Genomic DNA, 12,794 nt, shown 5'->3' with positions numbered 1-12,794 from the left:
AACAATTTTCGAAGGAACAACCGACGGAATCCTGGCTTAGTGTGGAATACAACAACATTCCTTTTGAGTCAGCAGATTTCTACTGAGATCGATATTTGGAAACAGAAAGCTTCCCAGACGCTCAAGCCTTATGCCTATTATGTTTGTTGTTTCCGTGGTGAGCTATGGGAAAATCATTGGAAATTCCAAAGGGCGGGAACAAAAGCGGCGGGACGAAAGTACGAAAACAACCATCCATCAAGCAAGAACCCCCCCCCCCCCCCCCCCAAGTGTACAGACGACAGAAACGATAATCTTGGTGAAGCTTTTGCTTGGGAAGGTGTCCATCCAGGGCCAATCCCTTCGATGATATAGTACCTTTCTCAAGTGAGGCTCGTGCTGTGTGTTGATGGTGGAAAACTAATGGTGTTCCCCCCTTTTGTCTGAAGCGTAGTCCGTTCTGGATGCGAAAACGAAGCAGGGATAGGCAGTTGTCGTAAATCACGCCTTCCATCTACAAAATCCACATGAATTCGTTTTTGATATTCTGTTTTGCTTCCCTTTTTTGGTTAGAACAGCCGTGCTGGAGGAGGGAAAGCGATGATGTTTCTGTGTACCGCAGCAAATAGTTCATTTGAGGTGACCGTAAGGTACGCAGATAAATCTCCATTAATGCAGCGAGGATTTATCAGCAAAAATGTATTCCACCAACCGGAACAGTTTCCAAAAATCTAAAGGAAATTGTATTGAAGAAGTCCTTTCCTTTGAGGCTGCTTTCTGAAGGGTAAAGGACGTTTGCTGTGGAGAAAATGTTTTCGGGTGTAATCGGGGATATTCAAGGATTCGAAATTACATTACAAGGCATGACAGCCGGACAATATTTTCCTCACAAGGACGTAAAACTGCGAATCAGTGCGAAGACGTTCGAGAATCTGTCTTGTGGTCTTGTGCCGCATCACAGCCTATTCCATCACCTCTTCCGGTGAGTTCCTGAGCGAAGAGTACCAAAATTGGTCAACCACAGTGAAGATAAAAAAGCACACTGTTGCGCTCTGCCAAAAACCACTGGAACGTAATAATCATTGGCAGAGAAGCGCTTGTCCATCGGAGTTGGAACCCATCCACGCCGACAGGATGCAGGTCAACCGAGTTTCAGAAGGTGCGCGGTGTGCGCGCGTGTGGTCGGTCGGTGTGTACGCTTCCGCTTTGCCAAAGTGTTAGTCTGGTGACAGCTGGCCAGAAGAAGCGTCTCGGGCGTGTTTGACGTGAAAATTCTCTTTCTTCGGCGTGAACAAATTTCCGTCCTTCCGGTCAGGAGCCATTTGCTCGCTTTTTCTGCTTTGCGCGCCGGGTATTATATTTCAGCGCCATCGGTGTTCGGTATTAAAGCAGATGAAAAGGTAGCGAGATTTGTCACTTTGCAGTATAATATAGTGAAACATTTTAAAAATTACACGCTTTTGACTAAACCTTTACTAAAAACGATAAAGCGACAATCGTTTGATGTATTGGTATACTCGCATTAATTTCATTTTGTAAGGCTAATTGCATAACTTTAGGCGATTAGGTAAGATGTTTTGGGTTTCTATTTCTTCTCTAATGTTTACACTTTTGCTGTATTCCCTTGTGTAACAGCTTACAATAATCAAAATTACGCAAAAAGGAAAGAACAAAGTTCTGACAAAGCTGGAAGTTCTTGGAACAAGCTCCTGCTGCTTCCAAAATGCTTAATAAAGCATATTGCCATTTTCCTTCCGTTTAAACACTGTGCGATGTAGCGTTAAACATCCACCCAAAGGTAAGCATTAATCTCTTCCCGTTTCTCCGCTTCCCTACCCTCCCTTCCCGCTTCTTTCACCCGCTTTGTCCTTCACCACTTCCGCCTCTGTTTTCTGTTTTGTTTTTTTTGATTGCTTCAATTTAATCTAGGACCGGTGTCGGGGCGAAGTTCGGTCAATTCAATAGAGGAAGAGGGAAGGGAAGCTTCTCCGCTCTACTCTCGTGCCAAAGCTCCCTTGCGAACTGTGGTTCCATGCCACGCCAATGAACTTCATTTCCTTTCGGTTGAATGTACAGATCCTGTTGCTGGACTATAAAAAAACAGGCTTTTTTTTCTTTTGTCACCATTTTTTAATACATTTTTGGCAGAAAGATAAGTAAGTATCCATTTTCATGTTGCGCACAACCACCTGCCAACGGACCGATATGTACTCAAACATTGTTGGAAATCGTGTCGAAAGTGTCAACGAAATGGTATAATCAGCTAAGCTTTCGCCTGCCCGAAATGGGGGGGAAAGCGTTTGCAAATATCCTTGGAAGAATGTTTTATTCATTACAATTTCCACGAACGGAAAGCAGATCAAGCCAAGCAGGGAAGCACCGTGATGGCGAAGAATGAATGCCATTATAATAAATGGTTAGTTGCGTAGAACGGGTTTTTTGCTTTGCTTTTCTGTCACGCGGCCCGCGTGACAGAAAATGTCCTATTTATCTATGCACAAAAATTAGGCAAACCGTTCCGTGTTCCGGGGCTTGTGTTTGATGACAGGTGGACTCTGCCAGCTGCCATCGTGCTATAGTGATTTGCTGGTTGGTTAATGAGAGCGAAATTTTGACAGTGTTTGTTTTTGTTTTTGGTTAGCGTTTTGACGTTGTCGGCGAATTAAATTTTCATATTTCCGTCAATCATAATGAAGCGGGATGGGTTTTATTAGTTTGGGTGCGGGTCGGTCATGGTGTTGGGAGCGACGTACGATCTCTTACATCGGATAAAGCACGTTGACGATACACACAGAGGATACAGCACCTCAGGTGCAATGATACCTACGACGACAGCGTTGATGACGACAAGGTACATCGGTGAAGGTGTGTGGGTGGGAGCGTTCTGCGGTCAGAAACCAAACCACACAATTTCCACATTTTCACCGCCTCGGGGGAAAGCGTGCAATACGAAGCTTGGAACGCGTACATCAGGACCATAAAAATTCCAGGTTAAGCGAGTTAATTTTGCATGTATCCCATGTCAATGTCAATGGAAGCAATAATAAAAGCGGTGAAGAGTGGTGGGAGAATCGAGGGGAGGGAAGGAGTGAAGCTAAAACCAGTGTGTAAACGCCATTTTCCATAACCTGCAACCTTTCGTGAGGTACAGGGAGGGCGGACCGGGCGAACCGGGCGTACCGCGTTTCCCAGTCGATCGTCAATGCCATTGTGCTATTGTGGCCAACGTCAAGGCTAGGCATAACGACGAGGACATCCACAAAAGGATCAATCTCATCATGGGGAGTGGTGGAGGTAGTGTATAATCAAAGCAGACCGGCACTCGTGGTTTCCCTTCTGTGTATTGCCTCTGCTAAATCGTTCGCAGTGTGTGATGTATACGATGGGTAACATATATGAACATTGATGTGCCTCTTATGCATGCTGAAGTATAGGGTTTAAATTTATTAAATTTCCTCAGAAAGTTTACATTGATCTTACTACAAAGCATCTGTTGAATGTTCCCTCAGACAAAACGCCTTAAGTTATGCAATTTGTGTAACATTTTAAATTTAGGATTGAACATCTCTAACTACCAAAGCATTGCCTTGGGAATTGATTTTCATATTTTAACAGCATTCAGGGGAACTTAAACGATTTTGGAATTGAAAGAAGAGACGTTCAGGAATAATATAAATTTCGAAGCGAATTAGCTAGCTTGCAGACGTTCAGAAAACGGGCGCACAATTGTGGTTCCATTTTCCTCTCTTTGGGGATCATAATAACAGTTCCATTGTAGCAGCGGATGAGTCATTAAAAAGGAATATTTTAATTTCATTCACTCTAGCCTGCTCTCCAGCGCCGGATTTTCCACCGCGTGTACATTGCGGCGTAAACGCAAAAGCGGAAAAGCCACCGTGACGGCCTGCTTAAGTATTCATCGAAAGAAGTGGGCTCATTATTTGACGAAGGAATATGCTGCTGCGGTGTGATTAAAAATGAAACATGAAACGACGAGGCAAAACGAGCAGCAAAATCATTGAAAAGGAAAGAATCCCCAAGAGATGATAAGCATTATCAGTGGATTTGTGTGGTGACTGGGCACCGGTAAAATTGAAATTGCGCCCAGCAGATGAGTGCACTGGCTTTTCCGAGGACTCATTCAACAAGCTTTTTGGGAGTGATTTCTCCGATGAGCAGTAGTTGTAGCACTTTGGAGCTAATACATTCCCGCGTTGGATTATGTTCCTTGAATTGCGCGAGACGAGCAAATTATGAGTTCATCAAGAGTGTCTATTGTTCAGGAAAAGCCATCCAAAGCCAACAGGATGGTTATTGCGTAAAACTTTTTACCTTCGATCTTCATCCACCCGAAACCGGAACTTGCAGCGGATGAGTTTCGTTACCCGGATCAATTTCATTAATGAAAATTTTCCCGTTGATTTTGCGCGTTTTTCAGTTTGATTAGCGAAATCGGCGCGCTGCAAAGGTACGAGCGCGGGAGGATCACTCGCATCGGATTGGATTGAATTGGATTAGCGTAAGGACGCGCGTGTCGTGCTGAAAACGTAGTACCGACATACGCGGGTTCGCTTACGTGTGTAGGACGGATGAGACGCTTAATTTAAAGCGTGGAACGCTCGACGTAATACGACGTGCACCAGCTAGAACTGAATACTTCAATTCTGTTGGAATCTCATTTCGTCATTTCGAGCGATGGCAAAAGTTAAGGTTTCAAGAGTGCAACTCGACAGGGACAGACAGACAGACAGACAGTGCACACCTCATCCGCATGCAAAACCAAGCAAACTTTGCGCTTCTGTAAGATCCTCGCCAAGTCTTTGGCTGTATGGTGAAGTTTTGCAAATTGTCGTCCGGAACGAAGCTTCCGAGTACAATCAAAAAACCTCCCTCCCTGTCCCGTTTTGTCTGGTGAAGTATCAAACAAAGATCCCGTTCCTTGCCCACAGCACTACACCAGCCCAGTGTCAGGAATGAGAGCTGAATTAAACCGGATACGGATACATAACTCAAATCGATCGTTTCACAAGGCGCAGATGCTCGAGATGCAGCTTCTTGCTGCCTGCTACTTCTGCTGCAAAGGAGTAAGTTTCAAGTGCAGGACAGGCTCTTGTCGTTTGTCCGCAGTATGGCTGCCCGTCCCCTGGTTCCCAACGCTCGTTGCCAGGTGTAGAAAACGAGTCAATTATGCTCGTCCTTTGCAAACGATTCCTATTCGCTCTATTCTACCGGAGCGTAATTACCATTTCCGGGGGATGGTGCGATGGTTGATGGGGAACACGAGCAAGGATCGATCCGGATTGTCCTGGACTCAGCATTAGCAGCATGAGTTGAGTCGAATACCGTGAGAAAAAGAGGGTAGTTTGGGTAGGGAGAGCGATAGGGCTAGCAAACTTTGTTGCCAGATCGAACACGTTGTGGGTTGCGGGTTTGTGGCTTTTCCGGACAATGATTGGTCTTACGGTTTCATGTTGATGTTGTTCGCTCACGGACAACTGCATCGGTGGGTGGGTGGATGGGTGTTAGAGCCTGGATATTGTGCAGTTCATCAACGTCAACCGACACACTGTACCCAAACGGCACGACTAATAAGCAGCTCGCCTCAACACAATTGTTGCTGCATCAGCCGGACACATCTTATTGTGTCAACCGGACTCGACACTTCTCAACCATGCTGGTCACACATAAAGGATAACATTGTGAACCAGTATGTCGCCGTGTTGGATGGTTTTATGGCTGTCGTTACTGTAGTGTGAGCCCTGCCGACAACTCGTCACTGTAGAACTATTGAATTGCAACTTTAAGCACCTGAACGCTGGTGTTAGTTTGTGATGTACAATTTAATATTAGCAAAATGCTGTGACCATCACAAAGGGAACAAATACGAGTGTAAAGAGACACGACAGGCAATATCCGATGGAAGCGATACGAAAAGATGGATGTGACAACAACGTGTCGATGCTACGCAGTCGGTGATGGATGTGTGCAAAGGTGTAAAGGAATTTACACACACCCACCCACCCACACAGGCAGCTATTGAGAATTGTTTTCCTCTACACAACGGCACGAAAAAGATGGATTGAGGACGACCGGTATACTACAACACATCATCAACAAAGCCACCAGCACCACCGTGGTCACAAGTGGTCGAGTGGTTGTGGTTGGAAGTGTTGGAAAACTCGGAAGAAAGCGGTCGATGAGTGTAATTGAAATATTTCCCTGACATTGATGGCTTTGGTCGAACTCGTGTGGTAAGTGTGTGTGTGTGTGTGTGTGGTCAGCAACTTCCAACTTTTCCCTCATGTCCGTTTTTCGCACTTCGGAATCTTTTCCGGTTGATTGCCGGACATAAAGTAGTATTGTCGAATCTCTCCTCGAATTCATTTCCTCCAGCGAAAATGGGGTGAAGAATGGACAGGAAAAAGGGTTCAATTTCAAGTGATGTATCAGGATCTGGGCGAGAGTCTTTCTTTTGTTACGCTGCCGGGGGACGGTTTGATTTTAAAACGATGCCCAGGAGCGCCGTACAATGTATCGTTATGATTTCGATTAGAAACCCACGACGCTAGTTTGCACTCTTATCCGTTGAACGATTCTTATGACCTTTCCTATCGCTTTTCGGCGAATTCATCCGACGTCTTAGTGACCTTGGCCAATGGGTTGTTGGTTTACGGTTCCGGAGCAAAGCACTGCCTGCCCAAAAAGACTACGAAAGAAAACAATATTGGTATTGAATTATTATTCGCTTTTTCCCGTCAGGTACGGTTGCCGTCCTTTGGCCTGCTGTAACACCAGTAGAACAAATTGTTGCCCCGAAGGATTTTGGGTCGCACGCGTTGGTCAGCTCACTGTTTGCTTAGTATCGCTCGGCAGCAGCAGCTGGAAGGCATCGGCGGAAGATAAGGGACACCCGGGTTCGGTGTTTTGTTTGCCGAAGGCATGCGAAAACATCTTAGTTTTAATGGAAACGCTTTCAACAATGCTCAGCTCCCGTGTCCCAGTGGACCACTTTGTGCACTGTGGCCGTTCCTGAGAAGGCTAATACTTGCAAATAATCAGCACAACAAACAAACCGCACCGAACCCACCAGCCTCCGGTACCTCCGGTGCGGTCTTGTTCTGCACGGATTATAAGTTCATTCTTTGACGCCCGATACACATCGGACGGCTGAGGTGGAGCATGGATGAAACAGGGATTATGATGATGATGATGATGATGAAGGCTTGTCGAGCAGGCTAATTAATTGGATTTATCCACGGTCGGTGGCCAGTGGGTCGCGTTGAATGGGCGGAAACTAGTACGCCTAACGCTTCGTTGACGAGTAGTGCGGCGGATGCACATTACAGGGCAGAAAATTACACCAAACTCTAGCTCTAAATGGGCAAAGTTACGCCTGTAGGTTAGGACAGTAGAAATCAATCAATATCCTTCCTCCCCCGGATTGGACCAGTACCCGGGACAGCATCCAAAACAGGATGCCTGGAATGGGAAAGCCGCATTAGCCGCCCTGGTGGTCAATCTAGACTATTCTTCTCCAGTCCAAACGTGTCCCTCCCATCCATCTGTCCGTGTGCCAGATTAGGTAAGCGCTCTGGAACGACCGGTTCGGTTTCGGACGCATGTGTTCCGTTCGTAAGGTTTCTCGTTAGCTGCAGCTGACAGCACTGCTTGTCGAGTTCGATTTGTTGTTGAGGAAATCGGGCGAACCGAAGCAATTTAACGATTAAAGCGATGATGGAGATATTCAGCCGGATTAGGGCGAACCACACATACACACAAACGCGCCACGAGTACGATGTCTTCGAGTCCGGTGGCACCAATGTCCTGCAAAGACCAGACCGAGGCCCGTGAACCACTGCGGACATGTGATAACTATTCCCCGTACGCTGGCTCACATGGAGCATGGTTTATTTGTGTTTTGTCGTGTGTGTGTTTCTGCAACACTCGCTCGATCTCCCGGTGTGTGTCCCGGCCAGCTGTCCAGCTGCTGGAAGATTGTCGATGCTTTATAGAACCAATTTCTGACCATGACACGTGTTGCTGGCTACTTCGTTTTGCTTCACTGGTGTGCCGCATGCTTCAATCCGCTTTCGGTTGTTGTCGGATGTAGGAATAAGAGTGTTGAACTGCGGATACCGTAGCTGACGGTAAGATGCTGATGCGTTCCCAGGGTGAGCACAAGTGGCATTACTGTTAAAACACGAACAGGGACAAGCTCTTATTAAGCTACTAACACAGTAGAGTAATGTCTTTTCGATAAGGCAAGTGGAATAAAATAGTGTAAAATAGAAAGAGTCGTTTTTGAGAGCAATCACGCCTACATGTATGCAATCGGCAATACAAACTCACAAAGTTCATTTTCATTTCAAAAACTACACCGGAGAATGCCTTTCTCACTCGATTACTTCACCACGATTAGTTCTCCTCGACAGACAGATAGCACAACATCGTGTTTTTCTATAAATCTGCCAGTTTTTTTTTTACCTTGAACACCCAGGACCAGTCTTTTCTCTCTCGCGCCACATTCCATTCACCTTCACCCTCGTGGCTGTGGCATGTGATAGTGATGATAATCGCATTTTAAGCGCGTCATAAATTGGATCCAACTGACATTAATTTGAATTAAACCGTAATTAGAGAGCCAATCTGCCGTCCCGTACCGTTACAGCAGATTCCACCTAACTGTGTGGATCTGGTTCTTGTTCCACGGGCACACAGTGGGGGTGGATCCTCTTCCTGGGGCGTTCCGGGTTCTAAATTAATCCTTCGCAAACATCCTTCGCGGCTGTGGTCGGTTTCCAATCAACGTGTGCCTTCAGTGTGTCACCAGCAGCAGCCAAACCAAGCTCCGTACTTTGTGACGACATTTCTCACACTTCACGCCAAAGATTGATGACTTTTTCACAGACCCTGTGTGTGTGTGTGTGTGTGGTTGTCTGGTGAGAAGCCAGACGAGCGAGATGAAGAAGTAAAAAATCTTTCGCCAAGATAAATGAATACTTTCGTATCGGAAGGAGCTTACTTCCGGTCAAAAGATGGGCAGCAAGTGAGCACAACGCTCAAAAGTTAAAGAGTCACCCACCCACCCGTAGCAGTCTCGTTCTCCCTCCGGGGAGGATCGATGGGTCATTTACTTTAGACATTCTTCATCAACAAATTGTTGCTACTGCGCGGTTGGCGAAGAAGATTGCGGGGGGCAAACCCCATAATGAACCGCTTCCGAAAAGTAATAATTTACTGTACTTTTACCAAAGTTCTACCTCGCTTTGGCGAGAGTGGAAACGGTTCTCAGTTGCTTGCTCGTTTCTGTGTTTCAACGTGGCGCAGCGGTTGTTATTTTTTGCCGCGGCGCGCTGGTTAGCAGCGCGCCAAGTTCTCAAATATTGACGCAAACAGGCTTCGCTTTGTTGCTGGAAGGTGCGACCCGGCACCGAAGGGAAAGGGTGTTCTCCGTTGGGGGGGGAGGGGGGTTGGTGGGAGGGAGAGGAGGGCTCCATTATGGGAATCGAATTTCCAAATCGCTTCTTTTCACTTCGCTCGTCATTAAAAAAAGGGGGAAGCTTAATGGGTGGCAATGTATACTGTTTCACTTCACCTTCGTGCAAATTTGGTTTGATTTTTGATAATTTTCTGTTGGCAGGATAGGATAATAATAATTTTTGGGTATTATGAAATTCATTGTGATGTTGCCAAATGCTTTCTTCAACCCGTTTTTTCCCTTTATCGCCACGAAGCCAAGTGCGCTGAATGGAAGCCCGTCGTTACCTTTTGCCGAACTGATTATGCGGCTCGCCAAAGGTAAATAGAGAGTGGAATAGAGACGCTACGCAACCAATCAACCCAAAATCCGCTGTAATTGGCTCACCGCAATCGACGTAGTAGAGCCTCACGACCATTCCCTCATCATCCCGAAAGCCACTCCCCCCCCCCCTCGTTTTTTTATGAGCAATCCTTTATTTTTTTCTTATTGCTTTGTTTGGCACCCGGTGGGGTTACCTCCTCGTGCACGATAACAATGTGCTGATTTTGCTTATTTGCTGGTCTCATCTTTGCTTCTCATTTGCTCCTTCAAAATGTTTGCTCGTAAATGAGCCGGCAGGAGAGGCTGTAGAAATATTTTCATTTAAGGAAATATGTACATGCTTCTGTGTGCGTTCCGTTTTCGTTTCGCGTGTTTTTTTTTTTTGGGTATCGTTTTCTCCTGGCCAAATTTTTGGTTCGTTCTGCTGCGATGCTGCCACCACTGTTTCTACCAATTTTCAAGCTCCAATAGGGAAACACCGTAACTGCGTGAAGTGTGTATTGGTGTGTGTGTGTGTGTGTGTGTGTGTGTGTGTGTGTGTGTGTGTGTGTGTGTGGGGGGGGGGGGGGGGGGGAATGAATACCTTTTTTTAACTGGAGGGAATATTTTCATCCCTCAAAGGGATCCATCCCTACGGAAAAGGGATGGAAAAAAGCTTTCGCACCGAGCCTGGTTTGGGTGGGTTTTTCTTATATTTGCTGGAAGATTATCGGGAAGCTGTCGACCCAGAGGAGTGACGTACGGAACGATCGAGTGAATTCCAACAAGCCGGTAGCAATCCGAGATGCCTTTAACAGAGAAAACGAGCAGTCTGTAAGGATTTCGTGCGCTTAGAAATAAATTAAGAAACCCTATACTGCCATGTGCCCGGAGTACAAGCCATTTGAAAGCTTCAGCGCAAAAGTACACACACATACACACACATACAAGAAAGCATAATTTATTTAAAACGATTACTTACGCTTGTTATACGCCTATTCCCTCCTAGATTCAATGGCTTTCAGCTGTGTGTGTGTGTGTGTGTATACCAGTGGGAAAAAGGATTCTAAATCGAATGAGCTGGAAACGAAAAAAGCTCTCTAGCACCAAACTGCCAATGTCGACTGGCAGAAAGAATAGCAATCGATAACAATTCATCTCCCCGTACCCGGGGGCAAATCTAAGACCAACTCTCCGTGGTGTGGTTATTTTAGCACGGCAGAAGAAGTATTTGCACTCAATTTTAAACGAGGCATAGCGAGGAGAGCCTTTTGGCTTTTTTTCTTTTGGCCTTGAAAGAAATAGAAGGCTTTTGCTTTGTGGTAGAACACACAAGAACCTCGATTCGCTCTTGCAACAGCAGCAGCATATCGATGAATCGTGCAGAATGTTTGTTCAGCAATATTTTCGCTATCGACTTCAAATGCTTTCTTTGCTTTACGCGCTTCGCGTGTGTTCGGTTCGATGTTGCTGTTAAGTCTCGCGATGCTGGAGGGTGGAGCGGGTGATTGATTTTGTATCGCAGTGAAGATCCTGTTCACGTTTTATGTGTGAAAATGGTGTGTGCCAAGACCAAGCAAATTGCCAATAGGTACGTAACGTAATTTAAAACACACCATCGTTCCCATTCTTACCGTGTTTCTGGAAAGAGAATCAGCATTACATTAAGGCTTTGAGGATGTATTACAAAATTTTATGCGCAAAATCTGTGCACAAAGATCCTCGCGGCGAGGCGTAACAACAACAGAAAAAAAAAGTCAGGACAAAGGATCGCCAGGCGAGAAAAAGAATCATCGTAAAATAGCGTTTGCATTAAATTGGCAATAAAAGTCAGTAAAGGCCCGTAGAGAGAACCCACCAGTGTACGCCAACCCCATAGAATTGGCCCACTGAAAACGGAGAAAACTTCATCTACTTCAGGACTTCATACACAGCACATTAACGGTGCATGAAGCGTATTATAGCGTGCGAGGTACAATGTATGAGACATGCCGACCTCCAACAGCGCGCATCATGCTGTGCTTTTGGCACGTTCAACCCTCACTTCGCACCTTTACGATACAAACTTTGTCCTGCCATTGATGTCGGGTGCAGATGTTGTGTGGACCACGCACGACCCTACACGCGCGTACGGAAAAAGGGGGGAGGGCGGCACGGTCAGGAGTGGAAATGAAATAGAGAATCGAACCATAAAACTCAATTTCGATGTTGTTTTTGCTTTCTTCCATTTATGGTTGTTTTGATTGATTTTCGCTCGACACGCTCGACACCATTCGGGGTTTGCAAAAAAAAAAAACCGTGCATCAGGTGAATTGGCGAAGGATATGCACGCCGACTGTACACACAGATTTACGCCATCATTTTTGCTGTCTGCTGAACTCAACCCCCCCCCCCCCCCCCCTCACCAGAACGTGGATGTCAACGTGACCGTCCGTCAAGTGCAGTTCCATTTGGAAGCATCCATTGCAGATAGTTTTATTACTTTTTTTCCACCATAAAATGGACCCATGGAAAAGTTTACTTTGGGGGAAGCGCTTGTTGGGTAATTCCTCAGCATGGTATGGTCCAGAGGGAAATAAAGTTATCGGACCAACACTTGTCAAGCAAATAGATAAAAAAACGAATCGAATTATTATACCTCGATTGATCCCAGCTGAGAGCACTCTTGGCTCTTTAGTGTTTTAGGACAACGTTTAAAAAATCCTCAAAAAGGATGGTAAAACATCAAATTGCATATCTTTAGGCGCTTACAAAACTTTGATTTTAAAAGTCATCCTAAAAGTATGCAATCCGCAGTTCGTTTGGAAATCGCTAGCACGGACGGTGGATCGGTTCTTCAAGAGACATATTACCGCTTCACCTCCTCCACCAGCTCAATCCGGTGTATCCGACTGGGTACCATTGAATTTCCCATCCATCAACATCGATTTTCCCTCTCACCTTTGCCTGTTTGCCCTCATCCTGCCCTCTTCCTCGGGGGATATGTTGACATCGTTATGGACAACGGAAAAAAAGCCGAGACCTTTTGCCTGTA

At 45.8% G+C, this 12,794-nt stretch overlaps 2 protein-coding genes across 2 annotated transcripts in view; one reads left to right on the top strand and one right to left on the bottom strand.

The window, feature by feature from the left end:
- The window catches only part of LOC126561202 (WD repeat-containing protein 61), a gene marked incomplete at its 5' end in the record, with an annotated part of 144,319 nt that overhangs the window by 80,009 nt on the left and 51,516 nt on the right, over nt 1–12,794 (bottom strand). The window lies entirely within an intron of this gene.
- The window catches only part of LOC126562157 (cytosolic non-specific dipeptidase), a 57,180-nt gene that overhangs the window by 39,219 nt on the left and 5,167 nt on the right, over nt 1–12,794 (top strand). The window lies entirely within an intron of this gene.

This window comes from Anopheles maculipalpis, chromosome 3RL (genome assembly GCF_943734695.1).
Source record: "Anopheles maculipalpis chromosome 3RL, idAnoMacuDA_375_x, whole genome shotgun sequence".
NCBI lineage: Eukaryota > Metazoa > Arthropoda > Insecta > Diptera > Culicidae > Anopheles > Anopheles maculipalpis.
Note: the sequence above shows the minus strand (reverse complement) of the source record. Positions and strands in the feature narration are given on the sequence as shown.